The following is a 15,798-nucleotide window of genomic DNA, read 5'->3' on the forward strand; positions in this document are numbered from 1 at the left end:
CCTTATCTAAATCAAATACAAATTTACATGTAGTTACTTATAAGAAGATAGTTAAGAAGATAATTAAAAAGCCAGGGACAGGACCATGATTTCTGGCAAAATATCTGTGGGAGGGTAAAACATACTTTGAAAACTCTTCAGGATTCCAATTCCAGAGTTTTCAAGGAGTCATGAAGTTGGGGGCTGTTATTGCCTCCCCATGGAGTGGACTGCAACATAGCTCTTAAACCCTGCAAATGTCCTGAGATCTGCAGGGAAAGGCTCGGGACATTCACAGAAGAATGGGGTATTCCATGGTGTGTCATGCTAGCAATGCTGCTCAGCCTTTGCCTCTGCTTTTGCTGGGGAATTTAAAGCATGAACCAAGAAAAATGACAGCATCAACAATAATTCTGGTGGATTTGCAATAAGATGCGCCATTTTGGATGCTGTGCTTTGGCCAAGCCTCTTCCAAACCAGCCCCACATCTCTAAAACCTGAAGAGCTATGCAGATGTGCTTCACCAGGCCTGGGGCAGATAGAATGAAACCACAGAGTATGGCTACACTGCAATTAAAAACCTGCAATGGGCCTGTGCCAGCTGACTTGGGCTCACAGGGCTCAGGCTAAGGAGTTGTTTAATTGCAGTGTAGGCATGGAGGCTCAGGCTGGAGCCTGGGCTCTAGGACTCTATGAGGTAGGGTCCCAGAGCTTGGGCTACAGCCTGAGTGTCTATACCGCAATGAAACAACCCCTTAGCCTGAGTCAGCTGGCATGGACCAGTGACAGATATCTAACTGCAGTGTGGACTAGGTGAGAGGGGGACAATCTACGACCCACAGGACCCTTCCCTCTGGCCCCTGAGCTCCTGCCAGGGAGTGGTCAGGACAGGTTTGCAGAAGAGCCAGCCCACTCACCATGCCCTTGGCCCCTCGCTTTCTTCTCCCCTCCCTCACAGTAACAGTTCCCCCAGCTCAAGCAGGGTGGCATGGGGTTTTGGGGGGCTGGATAAGGGGGGGCAGACCACACCTCGCTGTTTGGGGAGGCAGCCTTCCCTCCCCCAACCTTCCCTACCAGGTCCTCTATATAATTTCTGTACCCGATGTGGCCTTAGGGCCAAAAAGTTTGCCCACCCCTGGACTAAGTTGACCAGATAGCAAGTGTGAAAAATTGGGATGGGGAGGGCAGTGGGGGATAATAGGGTCTGTGATACAGCATGAACAGAGGGCAGCAGGAGAGTGTTTGAAGGGAGCCTTATTCCCTGTATAGGGAAGAAAGTTTGCTATAAATTAATTAAAACACCTGAAGCCAGTCACAGGATAAAAACTCCCTGCTTCAATCAGACAAGAGGAGGAGTTGAAGCAGAGTGGATTGGTGTTGGAGCAGAGAGCAGTTTGGAGGAGTTGAAGCAGAGGAGAGTTTGGAGAAGTGCTTTGGTGGGCTAAGAAGACCGAGACTCTAGGAAAAGGGACACCTCATTTGTGCAGAGGGAGGGCAGGAAGCCCCACAAGCTGAAGGGCAGGAGAGGGAAGTAGCCCAGGGGAAGGAACTGCTAGTTCTAGTGGTTTACCGCTATCCCTAGGGTCCCTGGGTTGGGACCTGGAGTAGAAGGCGGGCCTGGGTCCCTCCCTCTCCACTCTCCTCCTCTAGGACACTAGTGGGGCAGTTAATACCCCAGTTCAGGGGCAAGAAACAGTGTCCTGAACGCCCCCCCCCCCCCAAGAAGAGAACGCGAAACCCATCATAGTAGTGGCAAATTGCCGGCACAGGTCCTATACAAGACAAAACTCCTAATATTGGGACCGTGTCCCAATAATACCCATAGACATACCGTTAGGGGGAAGCCCAGTTGTACAAACTTCCTGTTTCCTCCTCTGGCTTAAACAGGGGCTGCAGCCCAGTCAGGATCCTTGGACCTCTCGCAGTCAAAGCGTAGGGGTGAAGATTGAGCCTCAGTTGGGCTTCATGGACTCTGGTCCCAGCTGCTGCCTGTGAGCTGCTGGGTGAGGATTGGAGAAGGATGACCCTCACAGACTTGGCTTTGAGACCCACAGGCCCTCACAGGAGGGGACAAAATTGCCCTAAGTGGAAATGCCCAAATGCAACCAGTTAATAAAATATAAATGTTAATAATTGAATCCATAACTTGTATTTACATTATTCATACATTATTCTTTAAGAAAAATCACTTTTTTAAATGACAGAGGCAGGCTGTTGACTTCCCTCAGTTCAAGTTTAATGCAATACGCTATCATTTAATTAGCATGAGTGAATGAATAAGACTCGTACTGTCTCACAAAAAAACCACCAGGGGAACAGAGGTGACAGAGGTCATTACAAAGTGAGACATCCAGGCCGCTGGTAAAATACATCTGGTAGTGCTTTCTTCATTGTCAGGGACATGAGCCTGTAGGGAGCTCCACTTCTTGCCAATGTCAGGAGCAGACTTTTACTGAAGGATACACTTGTCAAATTCAATAGCACAGGTGTCCCAAGACAAGCTCAGGAAATTTATAAACATACTAAGCAGAAGAGGAAGGAGCTCTTGAGCCTCAATTTTTTCATTTCTGTGTGAATACAGGTTACGAGACATCTTATTTGAAGGATAGTCAGCTCAAATGTTACCTTTAAACCAGGTACATCAGAAGATACAATATGTAAGAGAAAAGTTTAAAGAAAACGTTCTTTCAGCGGATTTTAAACTGATCAAGAGATAAACAGGCTGTATAACACTAACTTCAGGTTATTTTAGAATGACCGTACCATACGGAAATAATGAAGAACCCGTGAGCATTTGTATGCTGATCTTTTCAGATGAGTTTGTAAACAATAATGTTCTAAACTTGGTTTGTGATTTCAGCTCCAACACGTTTTTTGTTCTCAAACAAAAATTCATTTTATTGCCACCATACCATTCCAGCAGTGAACTTGCCAGGATTCAAAACTTGGCAGCATAGAGCCTGGTCAGTACTTGGATGGGAGACCTCAAAAGCAAATGCAGAATTCTGCAGGAAATGCTGCTGGTGCCTCAGTAATTGCTACTCTTACCAGCAAGTATGGTATTCCAGGTCCAAGATTTTGGGAGTGACATCTTACTGTGGAGATGTAAAAACAAGGTTCTGTACACTTGCAGTAACTAGAGTTGTTAACTTCACAGCCCTTGCTAAATTCCGATTTGGGTATGTACAGCTCTGCAGCCCAAAAATCTCCCTGCATGTTCACATGGGTATTTCCCCCCCCCCCCCACTTACTGTCCTAAACAATTGCATGATGTTGATTAAGAGCCTGCCTTATTCTGCCCCAAAAGTTGGTTGAATGTCAGTGATCAGTGAAGTGGTTTCTCAATTAGAGGCAGAGTTGGTGGTGCCTCCTATAGTAAAGGTTGCCCTTATATTTCCCACTATAAGACCTTGTTTTCAGTGGTTTATAAAAAACTTTGCCATACTTTAACTGTTTGAGCTGAACTTTTCCATTCTGGGTATCTGCCTCAGGTGGACTTGCTGTTGGAAAACTTTAGCAATAAATGGTTCATCCATTTTGGAGAATGAAATTGGGAGGGGGGGGGAATACTTTGTTTTGCTCATGTTAAAAAAAATTCTTACAACCTTTTAATTAAGAACCTTTATCGCCTCCTTGCTTTGGAGCGGGGACTTGAAATTGGACAAGGGGGTTGCTCTTGTGTCAGGCCATTTGCCATTCCTATGAATATTGACCCAAATTTAGGTGGGTTTTAAGCCTCTGGAAAAAAAATCTCTGTTCACACATACTTAGTAGAAACTTACTAGAGTTGACACCTAAATTCTTTGACGATTCTGTCTGTACTGATAATGCTCCATCACCTCACAACTCTTACATGCTGATTGGAGTGATTGAATATGCTACAGCTCAGGGTTGCAGGGACTGAACAAGACATACCCTGCAATTTCTTCTCCTGGCAGCCAAAGGCTGCTATAGGACCAGGCACAGGAACTCAGAGCAGGGAGACACTCTGTGGTACTCTCAATGATCCTAGGCAGCACAGAGAAGGAAGCAGCCTGACTCAAATGCAGATAGAACAAGGGATGGATCTGGCAAGGGAAGGGGTAGTAGACTGTGAGAGGAGCTTGGTGAGGGTGGTTGATCAACTTGAGTTTAAGGTGAGTCAACTTGTGAGTCATACAGCCATTGTAAATCATGAAAAGAAAGCAAGGTCATCCCCTACCACTACAGGAATATATATTTACCTCTCCTCCATACATAAACACTCAGAATGGAATTAAAAAATTTGGCAATGTGAAACCATTCCAAATCAGTTAGGCATGATAATCAGTTACAAGTATAAATACGATATATTGATTTATTTTTCAACATACTTGTTCTGTTCACACCACACGTGACTTTAGAGCAAATGATTTTTTTCTAATATGTCTTAGGAATTAACGATACATTTAGTAGTAAATAAATTGTACCAGATATGTCAGATAGAACATACATATGCCTTCAATCGTATAAAGCTGAATCCTTATGTTTCATTAGTTTCAAAAGAACACGTCACTCCAATAGCTGGAGAAGAGGATAAGCCAGAGGTGGGCAAACTACGGCCCGAAGGCCACGTCCAGGACGTGGGACCCTCCTGCCTGACCCCTGAGCTCCTGGCCCGGGAGGCTCGCCCCTGACCCCTCCCCTGCTGTGCCCCCTCCCCCGCAGCCTCAGCTCACTGCGCCGCCAGTGCAATGCTCTGGGTGGCGGGGCTGCGAGCTCTTGCTGGGCAGCACAGTTGCAGAGCCACAGCCTGACCCGGTGCTCTGTGCTGCACGGTGGCATGGCTGGCTCCAGCCAGGTGGTACGGCTGCCTGTCCTGGTGTTCTGGGCAGCATGGCTGTAGTGTTGCCAGCCACCGGTGCTCCAGGCAGCACTGTAACAGGGAATGGGGGGGGGGGGGGGGGTTGGATAGAGAGCAGGGAAGTTCAGGGTGGTGGTCAGAGGATGGGGGTGCAGATAGGGGTCAGGGCGGTCAGAGGGCAGGGAACAAGGGGGGTTGAATCGAGGCAAGGGCCCTAGGGGGGCAGTCGGGGGGGGGGGTTGGAGGTCAGATAGGGGGCAGAGGCTGGGCCATGCCTGGCTGTTTGGGGAGGCGCAGCCTCTCCTAACTGGCCCTCCATACAATTTCAGAAACCTGATGTGGCCCGCAGGCCAAAAAGTTTGCCCGCCCCAGGATAAGCAGAGCAGGGTTAATTGTGTACACATTGAAGAGCAGTACAATGCAGTGAGCAGCTATGGCTGAGATGACAAGATGACAAAAAGAAAGACAGTTTTTTAATATATCTCTAGGTGACAGGTGTTAAACTTTCTTTCTTTTAGAAAGTGTTCAGGTGATATAAGAGCCTACATTTCACTTTCAAAATGACTGACTGAGGCAATACATTGGATCTTTGCACACACAAATGATGAGGTATCCAAATTTCAGTGAGCAACCATTGTCATTACACACACAATGTAAGAACATAAGAATGACCATACTGGGTCAGACCAAAGGTCCATCCAGCCCAGTATCCTGTCTACTGACAGTGGCCAATGCCAGGTGCCCCAGAGGGAGTGAACTTACCAGATAATGATCAAGTGATTTCTCTCCTGCCATCCATCTCCACCCTCTGACAAACAGAGGCTAGGGACAAAATTAGGCAACAGTTGTGTACAAAATTTAGCTTGTTGTAGTGGGCACCTGTTCTTTTAAAAATCATGCCCTAAATATTGGAAAGGGTGTATATGGAGACATATGTAATTTCACATGCCAAACCTATGCTTTCAAACCTCAATCATTTCCATTGCTACATAATTCCACAGAAATTTTTATTTTAGCACACATATGGCTTGCTACATAGTCACGCAATTAATTGCCAGGCTTCTAGCCAGCCTCTGCTGTGGAGGGCTGTCACTTGAAAGTTGCTAGAATTAGTAATTATAAATTATTATTTTTTGCGGATTTTTCACTCAGCATAGTGAAATTTAATTTGCAGGGAATATAATATTTCCAGTTTCAAGGCCTGATTCTCATTTACACCGAGGCCCTCTTTATACTACTCTGGCACTTTAAAGGGGCTTTGGTTTAAGAATCAGGCTCCTAAAATATAAAGTGATACATGTATTCATTTGGGGTGAGAAGGCCCATGCAATACTCTACATGCCACATTAATTCCTCTTAAGCCATAGGGTGGGATTTAGTGACACAGGCCCATGCAAGGGCTTCTGTACCATTCTGAATTTCATACTTGATGCTGAACAAAATGAAGTTATTAATTCATTCTACTTAATTTTTCTTCCACTCCCTCATCTGTGCTGAAGATGGCAATCAGACCTGCACAATTTTATGCAAAATTTAGTATTTATCCAATTTTTTTGTAAATAACCATAAATCTGGATTTTGATGCAGATGGACATGACAGATGTCTTTCTACTCAAAAGAATAAAATGATAAATTGCTAAAGATATTATTTTTCTTAGAAGAAAACTTTTATTAGCCAGATATTATTGGGTAAAAGAAAATGCCAGTTGGATATTTACACAGCCCTATGCGGGAGAGAGCATTGCATTATTATTAATTATGAATGTTTCTAATAGTGCATACAATATTCTAGGTGCTGCACAAAGTGTTGTGGAGGACAAAGGCGGCATGGTGTACACAGGCTATGCTGTAAAAAGGAGCTTAAAATTTTATAGTGGATTTCAATGTAACTAAAAGCTAGCCTGCAAGGAGCATACTTAAAATAGGAACACTCCATTGCGTCCTTGATCAGTCCAAGTCTTTTGAAGATTTTTTTTTTTTTTGCAAAGAAGAGTTATATTATGTACCTTATTACCTTAACTTTAGGTTAGTACAGTGATTCTTAATGACATCCTTTCCAAAAGATGTCTTTCCCCAATGTCTTCCCCAAAATATGCAAATAAATACCCTTAAAATTCAGTTAACCCCATTTTGTAGATCCGGCTCTGATGCAGCTCCTTCTGTATACATTTGCATCCAGATCTATAAATACACCCTTTTATTTACTCTTAAAATTTCTAACACTCGTAATCACTGTATTACGAGAAACAAACTCCTTCCCTCAACATGAGAGGGTAAAATGGTCTCTTGATATTTGTTGTGGGTAGAAACGTTTGCGGATAAGCAAAAATTATACTCCTGGGTAAGTGATTGCTATCCTTGTAGAAAAGCTGAATAATTTATCAGTTTGAAATTCCAATAGCAACCTATTTTCCCCCTTTCATCTGTAGCCAACAACTTAGGCTCTCTTCCCTCGCAGCAAGTGACCTCTTCCCATCCCCAACCTAATGGTGTCTTCCTGCAACTGTGCTGGGCCTCTGTCATTCTCTAAAAGTAATGGACTGTGAGTCACTTCAAATCCCAATGTATGTGTGAGGGGGTTGGGACTCACAACCGCAGCGCCTCCTGTTGGTACCTCCGGGAATTAGCTCAGTCCATGTGGAGCACCCTCCGCTGGTGGTGTTCTGTCCATCTCTCACCCTCTGTTGGCGTCTGGACCCACGTTGCTCCCTTCTCGCGGTATCCTCTTCAGGACACTGCCCTCCAGCAGTGCCCCCTAGTCCACGCTCACCCCCTTCTGGGGGAGGTTAACAGCAGTCTTTCCAGTTTGCCCCAGCCACAGTGGCCAAGCACACCCCCAAAAGTCTAACCCCTTCTGTCAGGGGTCGGGTGCAGTCCTCTATGGCCACTTCTAATGACCAGGTGTAATACAAGGGGGAAAGGGGGGACCCAGGCCCACCCTCTACTCTGGGTCCCAGCCCAGGGACCCTCTGGTGGCAGCCTCCCTGCCCACCTTTGCAGTGTCCAGAGATCAGTCTCCTACAGCATTAACTTAGTGGAATAAATAAGAAAATAGCTGTCAGCGTACCTTCTTCCTACATTGTTTGTAGAGCTAGTCAGGAATTTTCAGATTAAACATTTATTATTGGAGAATGCTGATTAATCAGAATCAAAACTGTTCAGTGGAAAGGGTTGGTTTTGAAAAGTCTTCCAATAGAAAAAAAAAATTGAAACTTGTTTTTAAAAATTTTCCACATTTTCAAAACAAACCCCTTTTTCTGGTTTGAAGTTGTGTTTCAAATTTTTCATCTTTTATACAAAAAAGGTTTAATCTTTTAAAAGAGCATAAACAAAACATTTCAAAATCAAAATGAAGTGTTTCAATTGACTTTTTTTTTTTGGATTATCAATTTGCAATAATTTTTGAGATTGACTATTTTTTCCTGATTTAGGATGGGGGAAAAAATTTCAAAGTCTATTTATTTCCTTCAGCCCTTGCACCACTTATTCACATGTACTTAACTTTGTTTACTGTTAGGCTAATTTTTAAGTATAAACCAGATCAACCCAATTATGTCATTCAGGGCTGTGAAAAATTGTGCGCGCCCTGAGCACCGTAGTTAGGTACCCTAATCATCAGAGTAGCTCCAACCTCTCAGACACATGGATTAACTAAACAGACAGAAAGCCCCCTTCCAATGATGTAGGAAGTGTCTACACTATGGTGGCACAGCTACAGTGGCATAAACATGCCCACAGATACAGTCCCAGTGTTTCAGATCCCATTAATCCTGCATCTGACAGGAGAATGTTTAGTGGAAGAGTCCCTAAAAATTTTATCTATAAACCTTTTCTACTGATTGTTATTCATAAAATATTGCCATTTAAACAGCTTAGCATTTTAAACTTTGCATATAGCACCAGGAAACTCAATGTGAAACAATGTCTGACATAGTTCGATATATTTTGTGGTTGCTATTGGAAACTGAAGAAAGCTTGGAAGCTGGCAAACCAATGTCTGAACCACAACGTTGTCTTTGTTACTGAAGGATGCTATTTTCTTGGTCTGTCCTTTCTTTATTCTCTTTGTATGCACGGTGCACACAAACTGCCTGTACAAATGACAGGGGGCATAGGGGATCGTTATTGTCGGAATATCTATAAGGAGCTTGTTATCTTTTTAAAGTTTAAGATAAAGGGGGATTTAGAACAAACTTTTTTTAAAAAAATTTCTATGAAGTTAAAATAAGAATTCTAGAAAGCTATTATGATTTAGATCAGTTTCTTTAATAATAAATCAAAGTATGGCCCTGATTCACCACCGTTATGCCAATATTACACCAGTGTAACTCCATTGACAAAAATGGGCTCCCACTGGGTAGATGAGCTATGACTGAATGGAAGGTGCTACAGAAAATCTGATATAAATTAAGTGCCTGATCTGCTCAAGTATGGCTACAGGAGCTGCAGTTGTACCCTGTGACTACACTACAGGTACACTGTCAAACATTTCAGTGAGGAGTAGGGCTCTACCGAATTCATGCTCCATTTTGGTTAATTTCAGTCAGAGGATTTTAAAAATAATTTCATTATTTCAATCTGAAATTTCAGTGTTGTAATTGTGGGGATTCTGACCCAAAAAGGAGTTGGAAGGGAGGGGTCACAAGGTTATTGTAGGGGGCATGGGGCACCTGCCCCACACTGGGCTCTAAAGGGTTAATAGAGTCCTAGGGAGGCTGACAGAATGCAGCCAATCAAAGGACGACTGAATGAAGCAGCCAATCAGGCCCATATAAAAAGGGAGCTGCAGGGCAGAAGAGGGCAGTTCTCTGCTGGGAGCCCAGGGAGGAAGGACTGTGTCTCTGGAGGTCTGAGAGACCTGCCAGCACCCTGGACAGAGCAGTGCTGCTAGCAGCGACTGGGGGAGCAAGAGACAGCTCCTGGCTGGCTGCTGGGGGTTGCAAGCTGAGGCAAGAGCAAAGATGAAGGTGTGGCCATGAGGAAGTGGCCAGACAATTTGCTGCAGTAGCAGCTAAGGGAAGTGGCTGAACAGCAGACTACAGGTTCCACGGAAGGAAGAGTACAGTGTGTGGCCCTGCCAGAGGGCTGTGTCATTGAAGAGGACGCCACGGTCCTAGAGCAGGAGTGATGGCGACGAGGCACCACCTAAAGAGGGTGCACTACCATGCAGAGCTAATTCCCAAGGCAACCAGCAGGGGGTGCCAGAGTGGTGAGTGGACCCTATCATGGGGTGGTTTTGGTACTGCTGCCCTTACCTCTATGCTGCTACTGGCAGCGGCACTGCCTTCAGAGCTGGGCAGCTGGAGAGCTGTGGCTGTTGGCCAGGAGCCCTGCTCTGAAGGTGGAGCCACTGCCAGCCGCACTGCAGAAGTAAGGATGGCACGGTATGGTATTGCCACCTTTACTTCTGCGCTGCTGCCTGCAGAGCTAGGCCCTCTGTCAGCAGCCACCACTCTCCAGCCACCAGGCTCTGAAGGCAGCAGGGCAGAAGTAAGGGTCTCCCACGTGAAATCTGTATAGTATAGTAAAAGCACTCAAAAAGACCAGATTTCACAGTCCGACACGTTTTTCATGGCCGTGAACTTAGTAGGGCCCTAGTGAGGAGCCATTCCCCTTATTGTACCAATTCTTTTAGATAGGGACATACTATGTGCAAAATGGTTTACTCTCTTTTAAGTCTCAGTGATCCTAGATCGATTCCATTAATCTTTGTCCAAACAGCTCACTTGTTTTCTTGATGTTGGAAATTCATCTTCTTTCTAATCAACATTAATATATTTAGAAGGTAGCACCTTTTGCATCCATTTTTGAAATTTGAGGATTCTCTGCCCATCATCAATTTATTAGACATGCTCATGATTTAATTTTGAACCACCTGGTTCACTCAGATGCATTTTAAATTGTCAAAATTTAGTCCCCAGTGTGGGTCAAATTCCACCACAATTCCTTAAACTACAGGCTTAATTTTTTAATGGTTACTAGTGTTTAACTGTTCCAGACACACTGGGGCTCCTATTTTCTAGCAGGCTCTGGTGCTTTTCTCACTTGGAACTGCTTTTGTATCATATTTTATTATTCCCTCTTTCATCCTTCACCTTAGCGGTGACTCCTTTCCTAGAGTGCCACACAACTGGAATGTCAAAGTTCATTGACATCTAAGTATTCAACTGCTTCTTAAAAAGGTCCTTACTTAAAAACTCCTCATTCCAGATTGAGTTGGTTTATTACAACAATTTGTAAAACGGGCCACTCTATCTTGAATGGTTCCTTAAAATATGTGCTAACTAACTATCTCGGCTAAATAATCTGTTCCACCTTGCATTTAACTGTGATGTTCAGAGTACCTTTCCCAGACCTGAAGAAGGCCTCTGTGTAGCTTGAAAGCTTGTTTCTCTTACCAACAGAAGTTGGTCCAATAAAATATATTCTTTCACACACCTTGTCTCTCTAATATCCTGAGGCCAACACAGCTACAACACTGCATACAAGGCCTTTTAAAACCATTTAAAATTTTTCCTCTCCCTACCTCCCTTTAGAAGAGCTTGTAGTCACGTACTTTAGGGGACTATTATCAGTGACCTGAGCTAGCCACATACAATATAGAACAATCCACACAGCCCTAACGTGCCATTTCAACTACCTTAAAGATTTATAGATATAAAAAAATATATATATAATATGTTTTGCTTTAAGGATTTTTATAAGTGCTACTGATAGTCTTCAAAACACTTCAACACACAAGTGTTAAATTAAGTTTCAGAGGTTGCTTTAATTTATGTTGTTTTACAATAGGCCATACATTAAGGATTAGCCAGATAACACTTGCACACCAGCCCTTACTCCCATCACACCTCCTCACACACCAAGCCTAGAGCTGGCAACACAAGCTTTATGCAATGTTACAACATCTCTAAACCAGGAGAACATCCAGCTGCTTTCCTGCACAGTGCAAATTGGCCAAAAGAAAGGCTGAGGTTCTGGGTCTATTTTCAAATAGAAAACAACCCATGCAAATTCCCCCATTGTAACAGACTTCAGGAAGTATTTCTTCACGCAGGAGTGTAGTGTGAGTGAGCACCAGTGTTGGGACTGGGAAGATTTGTGTTTGCACAGGACTCTCTGAATGTTCAGTGCTGCATACGTGCAGGGTCGGCCGACAACATTTTGGCACCTGAGGCGGGCAGCTCAAATGACACCCCCATGACCCTTGCTTGGGCCAAAACTTTGAAAGCTCTCAATTTTGCCTCCTTCCTATTCTACTCCTCTCGTGGTACTGCTCTGCTACCTACCCCAATAAAGGGGAACTAACAACTTAAAATGCCTTGTTCAAAAATTTTAAGTAACACTTAACTTTCGAACGCCTGAACAGTAAATGTACCTTTTCTTGTCTGCATAGTAAACACACTGGCATTTTTATCTGTTTGAATAATCAAAGTGGTGCTTTCTGTGCCTTCTTGGTTGCAAAGATTTGAACTGCTTCCTGCTGAAGGTCCACAGTCTGGGCCAGATCATGCTCTATTGAGATAGTTGCAAGGCTGACCAGCTTCTCCTGTGGAGCATAGATGGTTTTATTAACTTCAGCTTGGAGAAGCTGCGTTCTCCACTGGCAACTGTTACAGGAAGTGTTAAAAGTATGTGCAAAGCAACGAAAGCATTTGGAAAGAGGGTGGTCATCTTATTTGTGCACATATATTCCAGAACAGCCTTTGAAGTTGATCCTGCTGAAATGTATCTTGAAAGGGCTTTCAGTTCATCACCTAAATCACTCGCATCAATATTGTGCAAGTCATCATGTGTCAACACTGTCTCTAGTGCCCTGCATTGCTGGTGTAGGTCTTCTTCAGGTATACTGAGGAGTTTTGGAATATCATAGAACATCCCAAATATACTGCTGTGTTCCTTGAGCTGCATGAAACGTTCAACTGACTGTATTGCACAATCTAGCACCTGGTTAAAGAATTCAACTTTGAATTGTTGTTTGGGGGGGGGGGGGGAGAGAGTCTCTTATGGGATTATCCCGTGCCTCGTAATCAAAATGTCATCTTCTTCGGTAAGTCTTGTATTCTTGACTGGGTGGGAAAATAGCTTCAGTGTGAAGTTCCTCTGCCAACTTCTGAAGAGTTCACAGAACGTTTTGAAATCCCTCATCTGACCGGTAAGACTGTAAGTATGACTTTGCTTTGTCCAGTTGTTCCATTGCTTCAGATATATCAAGGTCAACACCTTGGAGTCTCTTGCTTATAACATTTATTTCAAAAACAGTATGTCATGCCACAACACTAAGCCACACAGACATGTTTCTGGTGATTCCACTTCCCTCTGCCACTGTTCTCTCATGAACAGTTCCTGTCATTGCATTATCCTCCATAATGGCAACTATGGCATCCTCTATCTTCCCCATTTGGTGTTTGATAGGCTTTATCGCCTCCACTTGACTTTCCCATCGTGTGGCACTCAGAGTTTGTGTCAAAGGATGTTCCCAGATGTTGCTTCAAAATTTGTCATCTATGAGTTGATGCAGAAACAAAATACATAGGTGCTTTGAATTACATTTAAAAAATTCAGCAGCCTCGCTAGAAGCTGATGCTGCATCACTGACCACCAAGTTCAATGAATGAGAACTGCATGGGATATAAAAAGGTTGAGGGTTTAACTCTGGGATCAGTATCTGAACTCCTTTGTTCTTTCCTCTCATGTTGGCACCATTATCATAGTCTTGACCTCTCATGTCAGCTATCGCAATTCCCGTATCGTCCAGCTTTTTAAGAAGCACATTTGTCATACCAGCTCCTGTAGTGTCATCAATGTCAATAAATTCTAGAAAATGGTCTGACAGTCACCACTGCAGGGACATTTTCACTAGCTTCTGTTGTTACAAAACACACCATTAAAGTCATCTGTTCTGTATGGCTGATGTCAGGTGTGCAGTCCAGCATAACAGAGTAATATCTTGCTAACTTCAGATCTGCCACAATCTTCTGTTTGACTTTTGTTGCCAGTAACTGTATGATCTCATTTTGAACGGTTTTTCCAAGGTAGTGGCGTATGTACATTTCTCGGGTGGTGACTCTTCTTAGATGCTCCTGGAGTGCAGCATCAAACTCAGCCATCAGCTCCACAATTTTAAGGAAGTTTCCATTGTTTGGCACATACAGCTGATCTGAAGTGCCACGCAGTGCTAGGTTTTGGGTAACAAGCACTCACAATGGCAATGAGCCTTTTCAGAACATTTTGCCAGTAAAGACTATGATGCAATCTTCTCTTGATGCTGATCTAAGGTGGTCTTTAACCTTAGTCTCATCTCAACCTGTTTCCACCTATGGAATGCTCTCTGGTGATTTGCTGCCTTCTCATGGCTTGCCAGATTTCTAGCCAGATTTTTCCAGTCCTTTGTTCCTGTAGAACCCAATGTGGCTGGAAGACTAGACTGGAAGAGTTTGCAACAAAAACAGTATGCAGCCTTCTGGGTTTTTGAGTACATAGGCCATGGCCTCTCCACTTTGTCACCATTGGGGATTTCAGGCCAGTAAGGTGTTGGATGGAAACTTCTATTTTCATTGTCTTTGGGGAACATGAAGTTTTTCACTTGCTGTGGCCCATGCAGTACAAGGAAATCCCTCAGGCTACTGCTCAAGTGGGTCCACATTCCTGGATCATCTGGACTTAAGGAACTAAATTTAGCAGCAGCTGTTTCTTGTGCCTCCACCACACTCTTCTCTGATCTACATTTTTCTTCAGGAATGTGCATGGTTACATCCATTTGAGATGGAGATATGGATGCTGTAGTAGCTGCCAGGTCACCTGCACTCTGACTAACTGGAAGATCAGGCATCTCCTCACCACTCATCCTCACTGGGGCTGGAAGGCTCACCGTGAACATTTGTGTCTATGCATCTCAGGAGAGCTCCTTCCTGCTTAGACAGAAAAGCTTCCTTTGCTTTCTTTTTTCTGAATGCTGCCCCAGAGGGGCGTTTTCTTCTTTCACTCATGACTGCTGTTCTGTGCCAGCTATAGTGGCTCTCACTCAGTTGAAGGGGACACATAAGCAGGCTGGTAGCAGGGCCTGAGTGAGGGAAGAGATCAGCATCTTAAGAGCCTAACTGGCTCCTACTACTTCAGTTGTCTGCCTGTTCTCCTCAAGTGGGTTCAGGGAAGCAGCAGGAAACAGGCAGCTCCCTGCGAAGCTAGTGTTAATCAGTCCAGGCTCCTGGGGGTGCTAGAGAGGTCCATAAGAGGCTGCTGCTACTCCTCTCTCTCCCTACAGCTCCTGCTGCTTTCTGTTATTCCCCCTCACCTTTTCTCCCACCTGCCAGTTGTCTCTTGTGCCCTCCTTCCTCCAGCACAGCACTTCACCATCTCTGTGCATCTAGAGCAGAGAGAATACATATGCACCAGTAGCAGACCCAATTTTCTACACTCTGGGTCCTAGTGGCGCCCCTGCCCCGAGTCTGGCACCTGAGGCAGTCGCCTCAGTTCGCCTCATGGTAAGGCCAGCCCTGCATATGTGTTAAGTGTTCAGTGTCATCATCGTGTTTGTAAATGGCAAGGGACATTCTAGATTTGACAGCCGTGACCTGGGAGCAGAAAGAAAGGGAGTGGGCCTGCAGAAGAGGATGGTTGCAGGAAGAGAAAGAAAGGCCTTAAAGTCACAGCAAGAGAAAATTTGAGGTAGAGAGAGAGAGAGAGAGAGAAACTTGGGAGAATAGAGGAAAATCTTTTTGACATAGTGAGGGAGAGAGAAAGGATGAGATGAAGAGAGGCTTGGAGAGCCAAAACAGAGAGAGACGGTGGCCTTAGTGCACAATACCAACAAAGAGGGAGCTCTGCAATCAAGAAGGGAAGAGAAATATACAACAAAAGCCATTAATAAGAGAGATTGAACAGGGAGTTCTGTCTGAACAGTAAGAGACCACCTGAGCTTATTCGTTTATAAAACAAGTAAATTGTTTTGATTGATAAAGATGATTGCATTGCTTCATTGTAAGTTCCCAGAACAA

At 44.2% G+C, this 15,798-nt stretch overlaps 1 long non-coding RNA gene across 2 annotated transcripts in view; it reads right to left on the minus strand.

The window, feature by feature from the left end:
* Window positions 1-15,798, minus strand: part of LOC140917244 (uncharacterized) — a 105,736-nt gene that overhangs the window by 3,340 nt on the left and 86,598 nt on the right. For both annotated transcript variants that reach the window (XR_012160761.1, XR_012160760.1), the window contains exon 3: window positions 1,811-2,060. This is a non-coding gene — a long non-coding RNA (uncharacterized lncRNA). The remainder of the gene's footprint in view (window positions 1-1,810; window positions 2,061-15,798) is intronic.

The sequence above is a fragment of the Lepidochelys kempii genome, chromosome 9 (assembly GCF_965140265.1).
Source record: "Lepidochelys kempii isolate rLepKem1 chromosome 9, rLepKem1.hap2, whole genome shotgun sequence".
NCBI lineage: Eukaryota > Metazoa > Chordata > Testudines > Cheloniidae > Lepidochelys > Lepidochelys kempii.